Raw genomic sequence first — 16,633 nt, 5'->3', positions numbered from 1 at the left:
CCACTGCTCTGTATGGAGCCAATTTTCCCATTTACCAACCCTATCCACCCTCAACAATCACCACACCATTTCTTACTGCCACAATTTTCTTGGGACCCAGGAACTTGCTCTCTTGGCATTCATGCCTGAACCTGGGATTGTGGATAAACACCAAATCACCCACACTCCAAGCCACTTCCTTCACTTTTTTCCTCATCCATCAAACACTCGCTTGTAATGTGCTCGCCCCTCTCTGATATCTCGCACCACCTCCTGCTTGTCCACCAAATCAGAACAAGCCATGCCTTGCCAAGCGGGACACAATGTGGTACCTGGCTCCCGTCCCTTGAGCGAGATGAAAGGAAACACCTTAGTCACTGAGTGTGGTGTGGTGCAATACCCCCACATCATGCGTCTTAACACAGTCTGCTAGGACAACGCAGACTGTACAGCCAGTTGAGTTCCTCCCTTAATTAACCTTAATTAACCTGTTCATTCGCTCCACTAAATCGTTGGTTCTGCAGTGATAGAGCGCAGTGTGAACATGACAGATGGAATACTCTCCCAAAAACCTTTTTATGACATCTGAACAGAACTGCACCCTGTTATCTGTAATGATCTCCATTGGGAACCCCTCCTGGTAATACACATCCTAAAAAGTGTTACCAGCTCCACAGTGCTCGTCTCCCTCACTGGTTTCCTCTAAATCCATTTGGTGTGATAATCCACCATCACAAATAAGAATTGGAGGCCTCCTCCTAGCCCACCAATGGGCCCCATCACATCCACAGTCACTTTACTCCACGGCTGGAATGGTACTCTCACCGGAATGAGGGGTCTCTCTCACCACCTTGTTCTTATCACTAGCCGAACATGTCCCACACTCTCTCAACGTCCATCGCCACACAACCGTCTATTCCAGGCCACCAGAAACGTTGCCTTAGCCTTCTTTTGGTGCCACCTGCACCCAAATGCTGTTTATGAGCCAAATCAATCAACCTTATTCTCAAAGCTTCTGGCGGATCAATCTTGGCTCCCTTCCCAAGTCTGCCCCGTATCAAAGATAACTCATCTTTAACTTAAAAACAAACTTCATATTTTCAGTCCAAAACTTCCTTACTGGGCCATCCCGACACTGTCCACTCCTGATACACTTGGCAGACTCATCACAATCCTCTGCCAACTGCCACTCAAACTGACCTACAGCCTCCTAAGGCACACTAGCAACTACACACCACAGTGCTCCTCACCATCCACATCTGTCCTAACAGGAAGTCACAACAAACAATCAGCCACTGAAGTTTTGTTGCCAGGTAAATAGCTGTGAGAAGTCAGACATTGAAGACGGACACATAGGGCCTCATTACAAGTCTGGCGGTAACAGTGCCGGTAAAACCGGCATGTTGCCGCCGGACTTGCAAGTTTTTCCGGCGCCTGACTTGCCAGAAACACCAGGGCAGTACAGCCCCAGCAGTCCATGAAATCAGGCGCCGGAAATGTAAATCCCCATTCCCATTTGAGTCCCGTAGGACTCAATGGGAATGGGGACCACGGAAGCACCGGCACCGTTAATAACGGTGATGGTGCTTCCGTGAGACTCTGCGGGCAGGTGCCGTTCTGCCCACCAGGTCTGAACCTGGCTGGTGGGACAGCAGCCGCCCGCAGACTTGTAGTGTGCCGGTTCGGTAACAACAGTACAGGTAGGCTTACCTGCACCGCTGTTACCAGGCCGGCACACTTGTAATGAGACCAACAGATGGAGTTTTCTCACAATTCACCATTTATTAATTAATAAAGGGTGCAACAAACACCTATCGTTCCCTAACCTAACAGGGATTTCCCTACCTAACAAACAAAGGCTAAAGGAATAATGACCTAATGTCCAAAAGTGTCTGTTCATCACACTAATACATACAACAAAATCAAACAGTAATTGTTAGGCTGTTTCAATTTTGCAAAATAACATACATAATTTAAATTTAAAGAAAACCAGAATACTTGTGACCAGGGTTGGATCCCCATCCCCTGGATCAATTCAGGATGTTTCAAACCAAGTCCAATTCCAGAAAAGTTATTTTCACTTGTCAAGTTCTATTCCAGGTGGAATACACAGTTCTTTGCAGTCATTATGTACTTCACTTGGCAAAGTGACATTCTTAGTTCCAAAAAGGCTGCTCACTCTTAGCACAACTGTTAAAATGTTCACAGCCTTCTACTTGGCAAACCGAAAAGTCTCTTTCTTCATACATCAAAATGCAAACTCTATGGAAAAGGATTATTTTATCAGAAGAACAATCACTTTTCATCACATGGCATTTCTTCTTCATATGCAACACCGTAATCAGGATGAGTCATTCAGAATCTCTAGTCCAGGTGGTTATACGTTCATCAAAACACAGTAGTGGAACTGCCACTTATTCTCCACCACAATCTTCACAAACTTCAACCACAGTCACAGTACTTCAACTCTTCTTCCTGGTCCACTAGCCTGCCAGGACTAACCACTATTTGTCCCTTTCCTAGTGTACTCGCCTTCCAGGATAAAACCTACTACTACTAATAGTGCTCTGTGGTGAGGCTTCTTTCCAGGTTTCCACACACAACTCCTCAATGGGGAAAGTTGTATCAACAACAACTTCTGGAGTAAGTCTTTTGACTTGTAACCCAATTGGCTCACAACTTCTTTCATACATTTGTATCAGAGGCCAATGATTCTTACATTTTTCTGTTTGCCTTAGGCAATGCAGGCTATAATTTCCCTGGTTTGAATATCCTTCTTTGGGAAATGATATCCCCTTTGTTTTATAATTGTCCCTCTTTTGCTTTGGCTTTGGCAATGCTGGTTACAATACTTTCTTATTGGGTCTTTCCTTTGATGTAAATCACAGTTACTTTAGTTGGTTATTGTCCCTTTTTTGCTTGGGCAATGCACACTACAATATTCTTCTGTTTGGTCACTCCCAGGTTCGGTATTCAAAAAGTTCATTTCCTCCCAGCGGTCCATTTTGGAGCGCTCCGGGGTTACCTCTATTAGGCCAACCAACCGGTTTTTCCTGGCATGTCCTCCAGACCCGTTGCTTATTTCTCTTTGCTCGTTGGGGCTTCCCTCACATGTGACAACTCAAGTCAGATTCCTACTACTGGCACTGCCTATCAGTGGAGCTCACACAGCTCCACACGCGCTCCGGTGTAATCCTCACACCGTAGCAAGATGCAGGAAATGTCTCACCTTCAGAACTGCTAGTCTCGACACCGCTTCCTGCTGCGTGTCCTCTGCATCTGCTGGGCACCACAACCTCCACCACATTCTCTGCATGACATCCCGCTATTGACAAAGTAGCGCTGACTGCTTCTTTCTCCTTCTACTTTCTCCTGCTGCTTCTGCTGCTCACTTACCCTGGCCCGCACCTGAAGGGCCTTTATATGTTTAACAGTCCCGCTCAGGTGTGGGTCATTACAACCACTAGATCGCACACTATAGTCTGATAATTCTGGACCCCTCTTCCTCGTCTCAGTACTTAGAGCATTACAATAAGCCATCAGGACTGTGGGATCATAAGGGAAATTATTCAGAGGGTCCTCTCATTCCTCCTGACCCGAGTTCCCTCCCATGTGATCCTCTCGCACAATGCCATCCCCAGTGTCAGGATCAGGTAGCGGCTGCCTTTCCCTGGCCACCTTGGAGGAGGTCCAGGTCAGGGTTTCTGGGATGATCACCTCTGATTCATCACATAGCACACTTGGAAGTTGTAAGATTGTAACCCCAACAACCACTTCGAAATTCTAGATGACGCTCTAATCCACCACCCATTCACAAAAAACTGTATCAAAGGCTTGTGGTCAGACCGCACCACAAATGGATGTCCCCACAAGAAAAACTTTGAAATGCAGAATTGCCCAGTAAACTGTGAGAGCTTCTCTCTCTACAACTGAGTAGTTCTTCTCAGCCCCCTAGGTTCAAACGCCACCACTCGCTCCTCTGTTCACACCACACTGGGTCAACGATGCACCCAAACCTAACACACTAGCATCCACTATGATCTGATGCACAGAACTTCCAGAAAGAAGAAACTGCAACTATGTCACTCTTAATCATCTTAAACACACTGTCACACTCCTCAGTCCAATTAAACTTGACTCCCTTTTTCAATAAGGACCTTAATGGAGTCAAATTTACAGCAAACTTCCTGACAAATGTATGATAATACTCTCTGCAAGGCCCAGAAAAAGACCTACGTTGGTGTTTATCCATAGGCACCGGGGCCTCACTTATTGCCCTCACCAAACTCATATTTGGGCTGATACCCTTTGCTGACACACAATGCCCCAAATACGCCACACAATGCCCCAAATACGCCACACTCCTCACACCAATCCTACACTTGTTCAATTGAACCGTGAAACCAGCATCTCTGAGCCTCAACAACACCTGTCTCAACACACTATCATGTTCCTCAGAGGTACATGCATGAATCAAAACATCATCCCGGAACACTACCATGTTCGATAACCCCTCCAGAACTTTCTCCATTACCCGCTGAAATACAGCAGCTGCTGAGGCCAAGCCAAAAGGCATTCAGCAATACTTAAACACCCAATTCGTAGTAATAAACGATGTAACATGCTGGCAAGACTGCGCTAATGGCACTTGATGGTAAGCAGCGGATAAGTCAATGACAGTGAAAAACGTTGCTTCACACAATGTGGCCAAAACCTAATTTTCAATTGTTACTCAAGATGATGAGGAATGGACCTGAATGAATGAAGAATTGGCAGAGCCTTATCCTTGACTTTGATGCAACGTTCAAACTCCTTCAGTCTGCCCAAATTATCTGTGAACACTACAGGAAAGTCTCTCGCCGATCGTTTCCTTCAGCCATGGACACAGGATCTTTAGCACTCACCTGAAAGCGCATTCCCAAACTATCCTGTTCACCCCAACCCAGCAAAGACAACCCCTTATTGACCACAAACACCTCAACTGTTAATCGCCTGCCCTTGTATTCCACGAAAGCTGTGTACTTGCCCAACAACTGGATCCCCACTTCACCATATGCATATGGTTGAATGTGGGGCTCAGAAAGCTCTTCCAACTTCCCGCCCAGGGCATCAGTGTAGGTATCTGCCGAAATGATTGGCCAAGGCGAACCACTGTCCACCTCCATGGAAATTAGATTTCCATTTAACACAAACTCATCAACCGGGCCTTTTCTCACACCTGTAAGTGCCATTATCTCAAAGACATGCCGAGCCTGGTTCTGATGCTGTGATACTGCTAGTTCTGGTTAGGTCAACTGTTCATTGTATGTGCTGGCTCCAACACGTTGACTGAACCCTCTTTTCACACACGTGCAAAATGCCCCTTTTTCTTGCATTGGATACAATTGGCGTTCTTCACCGGGCAGAACAAACTAGTGGATACATGTCTATTGCCTCTGTACTTGAACCACTTCAAATCTTTGCCCCCTCAGTGTTTTTCCTCAATTGGAGTGCACAAACTTCTTGACCAACTTTCTCTACTTTCTTGTTTCTCATATAATGTGCAGTCTGTTCCATGCTTCTCGTTACAGTCACTGCTTCCTCCAAAGTCAAATCTTTGGCTAACAATTTTTCTTGCACTCAGCAACTAGTAGGTCAATTGGCCAAAATCACAGGTGTGACTTAATGTCCATAAAGCTGCAACATTGTTCCCCACAGGTTCTTGAGGAACTTAAACCCTCTTAACAATAGTATGTTGTTGAATGGTGATGTTCTTTCTGGGCTCAAAATGATCCTGCAGTTTTTTAACTACAGCAGTAAAATCACCCAGCTCCCCTTGTCCGTCCTCAGCAGGCTCTGGTAGCCCATTATAGACAATGCGCCCTTCAGCGCCCAGGTTGTGCAAATGAACGATTTGCTTCCTAGAAGGGATGAATTTGTCACCCCTTATTGCCACCAAAAAAGTATCAAACATGCGCTTCCACCTGTCGCAACAAATTGGTGGAGCACCTGGTTCTGCCAAAAACTGTGGCAGGGGAAGCATTCTGGCTGCCATCATTCCAAACACAACGAAACTAAAACAGAGTAAGACAAAATGTGTACATGTATGTGGAACCAGAAAAAGGTCCCGCAACTTGATGGGAAGGCTACTGGCCCTTGCAGCCAACACCTCCAGCCTATGCGCCAAAGAAACTGTCCATAAGAAGCAAAAATATGGCACAGCAACAATTAAATCCAGCCCATAGCACTCCAAGAAGTTCAGCAACGTCTCCGTTGCTAGGACTCTGCAGTAGTCAGGTGTGCGGCTTGTAACACGCTCCCCGGTAGCTGGTTGCCAAGGACACTGCAGCAAGCTGCATACAGCGTCCTCGCGTACAAAGTTCCTTTCCTTAACACAACTGGCCTGTGCGCGTACTCCTTCTCGTTGAGTGTCTGCCCCCAAAAAACAATGGCTGGATCACCCTAGACTCCTGAAGGGGAGCCCTCGGAGCACAAGGTACATGTTGCTCCCCGGGGAGATTTTGGGCTCTGCATCTGACCAGTGAGCCAGGCTGGGGATTGATTGCCGACTTAGGTTTTGTATATGGGTGCCGGCAAAGGTTCAGGAACATTTGGTGGTTAATGCAGTTCCGTGTTGCCTGGACCTTCGCTACCACCGCTGCTGTGGTGGTGTGCGGCAGCGTTGGGGGCTCAGTGGAGCGGTACTAGAGGGGAAAGGGCAGGGAGTATTCTAGCAGACTTCGTAGTCTGGGGCTGGTTTTAAATAACTATTGTTAGGCGGTGGGAGGCTGGTTTACCATTGTGGGGAGGAAGAAAGGGTTTAGTCAGGGAGTTAGCAGCCCAGTCATTGAAGCTTAGTTTTCTTGTGCTGTATTCGGGTGAGGGCAGGGGACAATGCCTCTCATTATCAGCGGGGGCAGATTTATTTAAAGCACAAGTATTACAACGCACGGGTAGCAGCAGCGCGTTTCATTTCGAGTTCTGTTGCAACTAACAGAGCGCTGCTTCAGGAGGGATGGTGGGGGTGGAGCTCTAGGGTGTGATTTTATCTCCTCCGATGGGTGCATTAACACTGCTGCCCACCCAGGCGCCTTCTCCCGGGAGGGCTGGAGAAAAGGAGGGAAAGTTATTGTTGGTGCTTGGCCAGTTGTCCCCTGTGGTTGGTTGTGGGTGCACAAGTTTGATACGTGGGGGTCAACATTTGGGGGCATGAGGGTTTGGAATGAAAGAAAAGAAAGGGGTGCAGTTATTTGAGATTTGGCCAGTGTGTTTGCAGACATGGTAAGGATCTGTGTTGGTTTTATGATCCCCTCCATTATGGGTTTATAGTGAGAACTGTACAATATACTTTCCCACCCAGGCTCACGGTTTAGCAAGGGAGCACCCTGGTTCCCTTTCATTTGATCTGTTCACCACTGTTTGTCTATTACTTAATCGGCTGAACTCTCCAAATCTGCATCATGATTTGGGTGGATGAGATGGGCGAATTTTCTTTTAGGGGGTGGAGCCAGCAGGTTATTGTGAGACTGGTTTTGCCAGGGGGTGGGGACGCCAGTGCTGGTAGGTTTCCCATGGGGGCATATGAAGGGCCGGCAGCCAACGGGCAGCTTAGGGGGACTGGGACCAAAGTAAGTATGGGGAGTGGGTGTAGGGAGCAGCGTGTGGGGCATGCTGGGGTGGGCGCCACCCAAGGAGGACCACAGGTTCACCTTTGGGGGTGGTGTTGGAGGGCTCAGTACAGCCCCAACATGTCCACAATGGTGAGGGGAGTTGGTGAATGCCATCACTCCAGTGACCTGCAGAAGGGGGAGGGGCTAGGGCGGTCCCCCCTAAAACAGGAGCAGAAGGGGAATAGTACGTCCCTGGCCCGGATATCACAGTGTAGGGGGATGGATGGAACGCTGTCACCTACACCAGGGGAAAGATTATGGACGGCTCCCCCCAGCGGTGGTGCAGTGGTGATGGAGTTTGCAGTGAGTGGGGAGAGTTTTGAACGCCCCCCCCCAGCGTGTTAAGGGGCATGAGGTATCGGGCCCAGGCCTGGCATAGAGCAAAGATCGGGGGTGTTGTGGTTATATGGCCCCTTTGGGCCTTGTGGTTTAGGAGCTCGTTGATACTGCAGGCCCAGCCCGTGTCTTTTTACGGCCGATTTATTGGTTGCCCTCCTGGGACAGGGCTGGGTGGGGGTGGGGGAACAGGAGGTAGAAGGAAGCCAGCAATCTTTGGGGAGGGGTTGCAGCAGGAGGGGTAGCGGTGACAGGGTGGTGGAACAGGTTCCTACAAGAAGGAATAGTGGAGATAAGCATATCGGGTCAAGAAGTTGTTGGGTTTTCGTGAAAGGAACACAATAATCATTTTGTCATACCTCTGTTAGTTCTGTTGGCTTAAGGGGAAGTTTGGTTGGGGACAGTTGAGTTTGGTGACAGTTAAGATGGGTGAATACCGGTCAACAAAGAAGTTTAGACTAACAGGGAACTCGGATGATCGAGGAAGGAGAGAATATCAATTTGCTGGAAAAGGTTGGATAGGGAAAAGGAGAGTAGAATGGGAGGGGAGGAAAATTATATCGGTGTGGAGTTATACATTCTCGGCCCAGGGATGGAGAGGATGGCTTAACAAAGAATGTATTTTTAAAAAAGAGAAAAGGCAAAATGAAAAGAAGGGAATGTGCGCTCGGTTGAAGGAGCAGAAGCAGAGCGGCACACCAGGGGATACAATGGGCAGTGATGCTACGTGAAGTAGCAGGGTGTGTGGATTGAACTGCATGGACGGGGGTGCACTGATGGCTCCTGGTGCAGTGGGGGGACCAGCAATGAGATTGAACATTTGCAAGGGTGAGCATGGGGGCACATTGGCCTAAAAGGAGGGATGCACGGTCACTGCTTGCAGTGCGCAGAGGGAATTAAACTGCATGGACAGAAGACGCATGTATGGCAACTTGTGCAATGGGGGTCCAGCAGGTTAGGTGCATAGCAGAGAGCAGGAGGAACAGATATTTACAAGGGGGAACACAGTGGTACATTGACAAATGAGGAGGGTCGTGGAGTTACTGTGTGGGGGAGAAGGATTTAAACTGCATGGACGGAGGGTGTAGGTACGGCCCCCTGGTGCAGTGGAGGAGCAATAAGGAGGGGTGCTGGGTAAGCAGAGGGGAGCAATTGTTATGGTCGGGGTGAGTACAGGGGAGTACCCATGCAAGAGTACATTGGTTGGTGGATGGCCATGAGATGATGTTCAATATGCTGGCCCCTAACCACATAAGGTTGGGATTGGTCTAGGATTACAAGGTATTACAAGGATTGGCAGGGGAGAGAAGGGGAGACAGTTTGCAGTTAAAGTGATGAATATGGGAAAAGGAAAGGGGTTAGTTGTGGCATTAGTTGGGGGTCTTTGAGGGGAGAGCATGCGGTTGATAGAGGAGACCGGGGTGATGTCTGCAATAATACTTGTTGCATTGACACCTGTTAGGGACAATTCTCAAGAATGTACTAATTTCCCCTTACCTTTTGAGACCCCCAGCAACTTTGCTGGACTTCTAGGATTTTTATTTTTACCTGGAAAGAGTGTGAGCCTTTTTTTCCCACTCTTTCATGTATTTTGATGCGTGTTTTACTTTTGTGTTCTTTGGATATGGAGTTTTAAACAACTTTATATGCATCATCTTTTTCTGGTGTGTCACACAGCACCTTCAGTGCAGTGGCACGGGGGTGTCTTTCAGACTCCCTCAGGTTCAAATACCTTCTCTGGGACTGACTACTCTCTCCTAGTGCATGTAAAGTTAAATTGACTTTACCAGTCTTTTCAAATTTACAGACCGAGCACACACTATCTTCCTATAGAGTGCTGGAGGGGTTGCCTAGCATCCCCTATTTCTAAACACTCATGTAACATTCAAATGTTACCCTTTCCTCTGGAAATGGCTGGTGGCAGTGGTTTTAGAATGAACTACCATGATTTTTCCCGGCCGCGAACACCGATAGCTAAAAATCAGGTCAGCCATGTTTTCCAATATGGCGCCCAAGACCTAGCAGTAAAAACAAACTCCGGTCAACTTTTTTCACCGTTTCTTTTAGGAAGGGTCCTTTTAGTCTTTGTCTCTACGCGCCAAGCCAGGTTTGGTCCATTTGTTCGTTGGCCTTTGGCAGGCTTCAGTGCTGAAGCCCTCCTCTGGCGCCTGAGTGTCTGGGGTGGACAGGATGTGAGGGAAGTGCCCAAAACTCCCTGTGCTTAGTTTCCTAGGAGACCTGAATGCACTCTGGCCTGATAGGCTGGCTGACTGTCTGGCAAGGACAGCCACCCTGCTGGGTGAGTGACAGCTAGGCTGGAATGAATGGGAGAAAACTGTTTAAAAAGCAGATCTCTGGGACTTGGAAAGCAGAGTCGACCACTGGAACAAAAGAACCAAAGACGAGCTTAAGGAAGACGACTGCTGCAACTCCTGGTCCACCGGTGAAGCCCGGCTGCAGGTCCGAATTGCCTGCAACTCCCTCGACAGAGAAGCTCTTCAAGGAAGACTTCTTCCCTTGAGCTGGTGGGAACAACCAACTCGCAAGCCACCTGGACACCGTCTCTATACTGGTCGTATTTTCTTCAGAGTGCTGTTGAAAACCGTATAGCCAGTGAGAAGGATACCAGTTCGTGGACTTTAAGGCACTCACACCTTAAACCGACATTCTGCCAAGCTTGTGGCCTCTTCCCTGGGCAGTGCAGGAACCTCCCGACATCCTCCTTCTTGTCCCCATGACTGAAGCTCAGGAACAGCCAGATCTGCAGGAACTGCCAGGAACAACTGCCTCAGCTACAGCTTTTCTTCATTCTAAGGGACTGTACAAGTGCGGTAAAGAAATCCTTTCTGCCGCGGTGAAAGTTTGTGAAACTTTCTCAACTTTGGAGGCTTGTTCTCCCCTAAACCGACATATAACTTTTCTTCTGGCAAACTACTTTTAAGAACATTGGCAAAGACTTAACCGTTTACTACCAGAACTGTGCTATCCTGTACAAGACACTGAAACATTGACTTTGGCCCAGGCCTATTGAATTGAATTGCTGGTTGTAGTGAACTGAAACTATTTGCCCTGCCTATGAAAGTAATTGAGCTTTGATTCTTATAACCTTTGTCTTTCTACCCCTTTTGAAAGTTACTGAAGTGCCATTTTGCTCCCACTTCAGGGGAGCATAACTTGTTCAGAAATGTATTGGTTTAGTATTGTAGTGTATTATTCTGTGATATTGAGCTGCTTCTTACTAGTGGAATGTTTTCCAACTGACTGTGTAAATAAATGTATATTCTTTTACCAAGAAACCTTGAGTAAGTGTGTATTTGAACCACTGTAATGGCAAGTCCTTTGTGTAACATCTTGTACTTCTCACTTCCCTCTTGAGATAAGTCTGACTGCTCAGCCACTGCTACCACATAACTGTGTAGTACAGGCTTGTACCAAAGGTGAAATTGTACTTACACCTATAGTCTTAATTGTGTGTCGTGTTCCCAAAGGGTATTGCATGTGATTCTGCCTAACACAACCACACAGGCCAGGGCTCTTAGTGGGTAGGAAAATAAAACAATAACAATAAGGTGAGCATCGGTGGGGGCTCGTGTTTCAGAACGAATTTGTTGGTGGCAGCAGAGGGCTGGTGGGCAAGTGGTATCAGGGAGCAGGGTGTAAATGAGCATGGGGAAATTGGGCAAGAGAGTGTGGCTCTAAAAAAAAGGAAATCATTTTAAAAAAGACAAATTAATTGGGTAAAAGTGTCTGATGGGTTGGCAAGGACCTATTGGGGCTCTGAGGAAGTGTTTGCGGGAGAGCGAATGGGTTAGATGGATAGAAAGTGGAGGAACGGGTTTTGGTGAAAATGGGGGGGGTTTAGCAGGTTAGATGGGGAGGTTGGACAAGGTGGGACAAACACGTTTTGGGGCGTAGGGCCCAAAGGGGCGGTGCATAATAAGGGTGCTGGTGCAGAGTTATGATGGCTTAATTGCGGGAGGTTTGGAACAGGGAAGTTGGTAAGAAAAATAATAAATGTATAAACTCAATAGATAAGAAGAGAAAATATGTTATTTGGCTGCAATGGGGAAGGGAGGGACAGTGGTGCCCTGTTATGAAACAGAACATTGGGCAGACACGTAAAGAATAAGAATAGGTTTTGGTTATCAGGTCAGGTGGGAGAATAGGACACCAGAAAAAGGTGGTAAGGGTTTGGGTTGTGAGAGTATGAGCCGCACAGTAAATGTTCCGGGGTATGAGATTTGCCAGAAAGGGTATTTAGTGAGCAAGGAGGAGGAGCAGGGTTTTGAAGTGCAAGGACGGGGATGAAAGGTAATGTGAGGTTTATGGTGACACGACACACGTGAGGTATGGGAAGAGGAAGAGTAACGGAGTATAGTAAAGTGGCTTGAGTTCAATTATGTGTGGTGCTTAATTTGTCTTTTCTTTCACAGATGTGGCAGGCGGTGGTGTTCTGAAGAAGAGAATAAGGACCCGGTTAATGTATGTAGGGTATCTATTAATGTAGGGGTATAAAGGTTTTAGTGTTTAGGTATGGTGTTTTTTCCCAGGTGAATTTTTGTTGGTGGGGATTAGCATTATGAAGCTATTAGGATTATGTCGAGAGGTAAGGTGGACGTGGCAGTTGGTCAATTTTAATTATGAAGTTACGGAAGGGGTTTAGCCTTCTATGAGGGGTTTGGGTCGGGATGCCATCGGTAGAAGAAAGGGAAGAGAAACGCTATGGTGGCTTTGAGAGCAATTTTAAGGGGTAGCGTTGAAGGTAAAGGAAGGAGGGTAAATTACAGAAGAGGAGGAAATAAACAACGGTTCTCTGTTTGGGGATTTTATGTCTAGGAATAAGGTTGTTGGGTGGGAGGAATGTTTAAGAAGAAAAAAAATGGGAAAGTGAGGGAATAGTTCAACAAAGATTTAAATAGGAAGATAATAGGGGGTGAGGCAGAAAGAACATGTCTGGGGAGCTTTTTTCTGGTGCCGGGGACACGGTTGGTTAAATGATGGTTGGTTGCAGCTGAAGGATTATTATCGCGGTAAGGAGGGTGGTTAGTGATGTTTGTACAAACAGGCTATCTCAGGGTTACAAGAGAGGGGAATAGGTAGGGAAGAAAGACGGGCGGGGGCTCGGGCAGAAGACATGGATAAAGTTTGGAAAGATGTGGGGGAGTTCAAGTGGGAAGGAATATTTGAAGGGGGGCAACGGGGGGCGGAAGTGGGTTTACCTACATGTTTAACGTTTTGTTTACTCTGTAAGGCCAAGGAGCCATCTTAACATAGTTTGTAAGCCATGGCCTGTCACATTAAAGTGACCTTTTCCACTAACGGCAAGTCTGGGTATTTTGTGCAGTTCAGCCCAAAGGGGGACCCTGGGGAGCATGCGGTGTGCGTTGCTCCCTGGGGAAATTTTGGCTATTGCACCCGACCAGCGAGCCTTGCCGGGGACAGATTGTCCCCTTAGGTTATTTATATGGGTGCCGGCAAAGGTTCAGGAACATTTTGCAGCTAACACTGTTCCGTGTTGCTCACCCACCCACCGTGTTAACTTTGGTTTGAAATTAGGGTTTTTTCCATCAAGGAGTGTGCAGGTTAGGGGAGGTGAGTGGTAAGGAGAGCAGGTGGTTTCTTGTTGGTGACAGGTCAGGGCGGAAGAAAGCAAGGATTATTTGTACTGTGGTGTTTCTTTGTTGATGATGTGGCAGGTCAGCCTGCTTTACATTTAAGAAGAGATTGGTGGCGAGTTTGGGAGTCTTCAGACATTGGGGAGATTAGGGATAGTGGAGCTGTAGCCAGGGACACGATTGATTAAATGATGGTTGGTTGAAGCCGAAGGATTATTATCGCGGTAAGGTGGGTGGTTAGTGCTGTTTGGATGGACAGGCTAGCCTAGGGTTACAAGAGAGGGGAAGAAGTAGGGAAAAAAGACGGGTGGAGGTTCGGGGAGAGGACATGGATAAAGTTTGGAAAGATGTGAGGGAGTTGAAGGGGAAAGGAATATTTGAAGGGAGGGAATGGGGACGGAAGTGGGTTTACCTACATGTTTAACGTTTTCTTTAGCCTGTAAGGCCAAGGGGCCAGGTTAACATAGTTTGTAAGCCATGGCCTGTCACATTAAAGCAACCTTTTCCACTAACGGCGAGTCTAGGTATTTTGTGCAGTTCAGCCCAAAAGGAAATGCTGGGATCCGCGGCGGAAAAGTAGGCCACCACAGCACACACAATCCGCTCCACCAGCAGCCACTCTGTCACACCAAGGTCTCTGTGCAGAGTACTGGGATTGACCTGGGGAAAGTAAGTCTCTTTAATTGATCCACTGAGTACAGCTCATCCCCACACCAATTCCCCCAACCGACAAAGAACTCCCCCACCCAACATTCCAGAACCCCAAGCAACAATAGATCATAACACACCCCTAAACTGTAGATAATCCCGGGAAGTCACATGCACTTTGCCGACAAAGACTAACAACTGACGTAACAGACCTCGATATAACTGAAGCAGAACCAAACAAATTTTGCAACAAACACATAACGCCTTTTGCACATAATCCCTCACTCCTGTAGGGCACCCAATGGTTTCTCTGGCTTCTGTGCCACCACTCAACCCCTGTCAGTTTTATTCCTCTCTTATTCCCAACTAACCTACTCCCTTCTGCAATCTACCACCTTACAAAACAGAAAGAAATTGTCCACAGACAGCTTCCACAGTCCTAGCAAATAGCACTTGAACATTAACCAAGCAATGCTAAATTCTACCTCATTCCCCCATATTAGCAGGTACCCTTACCCATAACCCTTTTAGCATTAGATTTTGGGCTCTCCCAAGTGGATAACATATTGCCAAGTGTCTCCGACAAACCCATAGAAGCGTAGCTGCACACGGGACCTTGGGACTTCTGACCTGCAACCATCAACATGACAGGTTTGACATCTGTCTCTCCCACTATCAACCACCCGCCCTATTTTCTTGCAGAGCCATGCACAGTGAGGCCAACATGACAGAAAGACATTATGAAATGCCACTTTCCTTACTTTCAGGTTTCCGGACTGCCCCGGGTTTCGGTTCTGAAACTGCAGCTACCCTAATCTACTGGCTTATCAGCAGCATAGTCTTCTGGTGACAGGGAAATTTGTTGGTGCTTTTTTTGGGAGGGGGTGCTGTTGGAGGAGTGGACGGGTGGGGGATGCAAACAATCTTTACGTGTTGGTGTCTACCACTGACCCAGCCTCTACAATGATAATCATATGAAAGTGCACTTCTGATAGGCTGCTTTGGCTCCACTCTTTCATGATGGAGACAGGTTGACCTGCCACGAGGTCCCCCTCCCCCATCCTCCCACTAGTCGGCTCCAATCTTGACCCATGCTGGGCCCATACACGCATATGTGCACCTTGGGTGCATGCATGCATCACAGAAACGTGTGAACAACGAATGAGCACGCCACAGACCAACATAAGCACAAGCTGGCACGTGTCACTCTCAGCTTATTTGCTTGCTGCAATTATTTAAACAGTGAGTCCGATAAAGTCCTATGTAAACGACGAGTGTTTCGGTAATAGGTTCCGTGCGCTCACTGTAACGTAATTCGTAGCATTTCACATCCTCATCTGCCAGCAGGTGGGTATTGCGCACCATGCACATTCAGGCTCACAATAACACACATATTGAGAATAACAACACACGTACAAAGTCGCACTAACACGTATTAAGGGCACATTAATCACACGGCGCTAGATTTGAACAAAGGGGGGCGCGACAGAAGGATGGAGAGAGGGAAAGAAGGTCTTGAGACACAAAGGGATGGAAGAAAAAGAGAATAGCGGTCCTGGTGTGGGGGGTAGCATTGGGCTAGGAACAGTTTTCGAGACAAGGGCAAAGAAGGAAACGAAACATATGAACAGAAATTCCGACTCCTGGCTGGGGGTTTCCTACTGCTCACCTGCTTGAGCCCCTTTTGACCCCCTTTAACACGCCCCCTCGCTGCTTGAGCAGAGGCAGCTGGGCCGGCGGGTTATTCTGTCCGTAAGCTTCTGAGCAGGACGAAAAGAGAGCACAACACTTGCATCCAAGCAACGGCGTCCCTAGCAACTGTATTCGAAAGCACAGCACAATAGAGTCACTGGAACCGAGTACAGTCACGAAAGGAAGGGCAGTGTACGTACTGTAAGTCACTACCACAGAGTTCTAATAAAGACTAGAGTGCCAACCGGCCACCAGAAAGGGAGTCAGCCACCGGACGCCATATACTGGTGGATTAAACGCTTAACTTTCCTATGCAACCCATAACTCCTTCTCTACCAGCATGGAATCCAGGAGCTGCCTCGCTTTGTGCTGTCATTAAATATGGAATGTTAGCCATTTAGATATTAAGGTCCCTACACAGACAACACCCATCCCACAAAGCTCTCTACAGCCTGCCTAAAAATACTATGAGCTACTAAATACCCACTTGTGGAGGCTGGGAGCAGGGGAGTTGCTAGGTCTGGAAAAGACCCGGGGCTAAGTTGATGTTGGGACTGGGGGCTAGCTAATCTTTTGGCTGTAGCTCCTGAGATTCTATCCGGGGCTACAACCAAAAGATCAGGGGCTATAGCCCCCTTAGCCCCCCCCCTGGCTGGGAGGAGGGCTGGAGGTTAAAAGAGACCACAGTTACAAGCTGCTTCTCACCACTATTGT

General features: G+C 47.6%; 1 protein-coding gene across 2 annotated transcripts in view; it reads right to left on the bottom strand.

Annotated features, from left to right (window-relative positions):
• The window catches only part of SAXO4 (stabilizer of axonemal microtubules 4), a 438,314-nt gene extending 422,240 nt beyond the window's left edge, over nt 1-16,074 (bottom strand). Inside the window, exon 1 of one of the 2 annotated variants that reach the window (XM_069623878.1) lies at nt 15,897-16,074. The gene's annotated coding sequence lies outside the window, so the exon portion shown is untranslated. The remainder of the gene's footprint in view (nt 1-15,896) is intronic. The other variant, XM_069623881.1, reaches the window with a different exon arrangement.
• Nucleotides 16,075-16,633: the final 559 nt, after the last annotated feature.

Source organism: Ambystoma mexicanum, chromosome 11, assembly GCF_040938575.1.
Source record: "Ambystoma mexicanum isolate Mex_15411 chromosome 11, UKY_AmexF1_1, whole genome shotgun sequence".
Taxonomy (NCBI): Eukaryota; Metazoa; Chordata; class Amphibia; order Caudata; family Ambystomatidae; genus Ambystoma; species Ambystoma mexicanum.
This window is presented reverse-complemented; position numbering and strand designations above follow the sequence as displayed.